This window comes from Bison bison, unplaced genomic scaffold (assembly GCF_000754665.1).
Source record: "Bison bison bison isolate TAMUID 2011002044 unplaced genomic scaffold, Bison_UMD1.0 scf7180017864499, whole genome shotgun sequence".
Lineage (NCBI taxonomy): Eukaryota > Metazoa > Chordata > Mammalia > Artiodactyla > Bovidae > Bison > Bison bison.
Window position 1 is genome coordinate 2,229,025 of NW_011495058.1, and position 3,054 is coordinate 2,232,078.

Sequence of the window (3,054 nt, forward strand, 5' to 3'; positions counted from 1 at the left end):
CAGTTCAGAAGCATCAATTCTTCAGCACTCAGCTTTCTTTATAGTCCAACTCTCGCATCCATACATGACCACAGAAAAACCATAGCCTTGACTATACGTACCTTTTTTTTTTATACGTACCTTTGTTGGCAAAGTAATGTCTCTGCTTTTTAATATGCTATCTAGGTTAGTCATAACTTTACTTCCAAAGAGTAAGCATGTTTTAATTTCATGGCTGCAATCACCATCCACAGTGATTTGGAGCCACCAAAAATAAAGTCAGCCAGTGTTTCCCCATTTATTTCCCATGAAGTGATGGGACCAGATGCCATGATCTGTTTTCTGAATGTTGAGCTTTAAGCCAACTTTTTCACTCTCCTCTTTCACTTTCATCAAGAGGCTTTTTAGTTCTTCACTTTCTGCCATAAGGATGGTGTCATCTCCATGTCTGAGGTTACTGATATTTCTCCCAGCAATCTTGATTCCAGCTTGTGCTTCCTCCAGCCCAGCGTTTCTTATGATGTACTCTGCATATAAGTTAAATAATCAGGATAACAATATACAGCCTTGACGTACTCCTTTTCCTATTTGGAACCAGTCTATTGTTCCATGTCCAGTTCTAACTGTTGCTTCCTGACCTGCATGCAGGTTTCTCAAGAGGCAGGTCAGGTGGTCTGTTATGCCCATCTCTTTCAGAATTTTCTGCAGTTTATTGTGATCCACACAGTCAAAGTCTTTGGCGTAGTCAATAAAACACAAATAGATGTTTTTCTTGAACTCTTGCTTTTCTGATGATCCAGCGGATGTTGGCAATTTGGTCTCTGGTTCCTCCACCTTTTATAAAACCAGCTTGAACCTCTGGAAATCTACAGTTCACATATTGCTGAAGCCTGGCTTGGAGAACTTTGAGCATCACTGTACTAGCGTGTGAGATGAGTGCAATTGTGCGGTAGTTTGAGCATTCTTTGGCATTGCCTTTCTTTGGGATTGGAATGAAAACTGACCTTTTCCAGTCCTGTGGCCACTGCTGAGTTTTCCAAATTTGTTGGCATATTGAGTGCACCACTAATTTTAGGCAGTTCTAATTTTAAAAGTTTTGTTTCTTGTTATATGATAGTAGTAAATTAATAATTGTTGGGTACTTTGAAGACTTCAGAGGAAATAATGTCCTTTGTGTGTATTATTAATGTGTTCATAATAGAAATCAAATCCTTTGGGGTACCCAATACCAAGCTATGTGAAGTATAGCTATTATCTGAAACATTTCCTTTCGTTTGAAATATTTGGAATTTGAAGAACAGGGTATGCAATTTATAAATAATTCTGGAGCAATATATGGCAAGGCAGTTTTTTCCTATTTATTTTGAAAACTGAGTCCATTGAAAGTTGAAAGCAAAGGACAAGAGCTTCCTTTGTTCATGACACATATTTCAATATATTTTTTTCTGAAATTGTCAGTATCTTCTGACCAGTGCCTTCATTTTCTTATTTGTTATCAAATACGGTTATTGGTATTATTTCTGTATAAAAGGCTTTAGGAAGGCTATGGTATAATTTTCTTAAGAAAAAAGATACTATTATAAAGCTAAAACATACTTTCAGTTTTATTTGTATATGGTGTGCTACAAATTGGGGAGATGGAAAATATTTTGTCAGGAGCAGACATTGAGTAAAAGCTTAGGGCTGTTGATGGGTTTGAAACACGATTATATGACAGAGTAAATAAAAGCCCCTGGATATATAAAAGTCCCTGGTCTACCAAGTTCTAATGGGGGGAAATAAGAGTACTATGTAATAATGGAGCCTCAGTTTTAAAAATAAATCTTTCTGTGAACTGATACTACTGACAGCGTCAATAGAAGTTGTAAGAACAACATTGAGCACACATTGCCTTTCCCATAAAAACATGACCCAGAAAACTCACATGCTTTGTTGTTTTTCAGTCGCTCAGTTGTTGTGTCTGACTGTGACCCCATGGACTGCAGCCAGACTTCCCTGTCCTTACCTCCTCCTTACCTTTCCTACCTCCTAGAATTTGCTCAGACTCATGTCCATTGAGTCCATGATGCCATCCAGCCCTCTCATTCTCTGTTGCTCCCTTCTCCTCTTGCCCTCAGTCTTTCCCAGCATCAGGGTCTTTTCCAGTGAGTTGGCTCTTCACATCAGGTGGCCAAAGTATTGGAGCTTCAGCATCAGTCCTTCCAATGAATATTTAGGATTGATTTCCTTTATAATTGACTGGTTTGATTTCCTTACTGTCCAAGGGACTCTCAAGAGTCTTCTCTAGCACCACAGTTAGAAAGCATCAATTCTTTGGTGCTCAGCCTTCTTTATGATCCAACTCTCATATCCATACATGACTACTGGAAAATTCATAGCTTTGACTATACGGACCTTTGTCAGCAAAGTAATGTCTCTGCTTTTTAATACTCTGTCTAGGTTTGTCATGGCTTTTCTTCCAAGGAGCAAGTGTCTTTTAATTTCACGGCTGCAGTCACTGTCTGCAGTGAATTTGGAGCCCAAGAAAATAAAATCTGCCACCATTTCTACTTTTTCCCCATCTATTTGCCATGAAGTGGTGGGACCCATTAATGTCATAACGCCAAATTTGTAACACATTCATCAAATATTTAACATACAGGTTTCTCTTTAAAAACTGGGTTAAAAATATGCACAGTGAAAGACAGATTTAAAACACCTGAAAGCAATCCCGTGAAAAAGCCTTCAATTAATTATTGTACTTTAAGCCAATTGTGTTGTACACATTCCCTACCCTCCTGGCTCCCAAGAAGATCAGTAACAAGTGTTGTCATCCTTTGTTATAGTAGACTACACTTTCCTAACAGGTTGTTTTTTTTTCAAGTGTTAATCACTCAGTCGTGTCTGACTCTTTCCGACCCCATGGACTCTATGTAGCTTGCCAGCCTCCTCTGTCCATGGACTTTTCCAGGCAAGCGTACTGGAGTGAGAAGCCAATCCCCTCTCCAGGGAATCGTCCCAATCCAGGGATTGAACCTGGCTCTCCTTCATTGCAGGCAGATTCTTTACCATCTGAGCCACCAGGGAAGCAAGGCT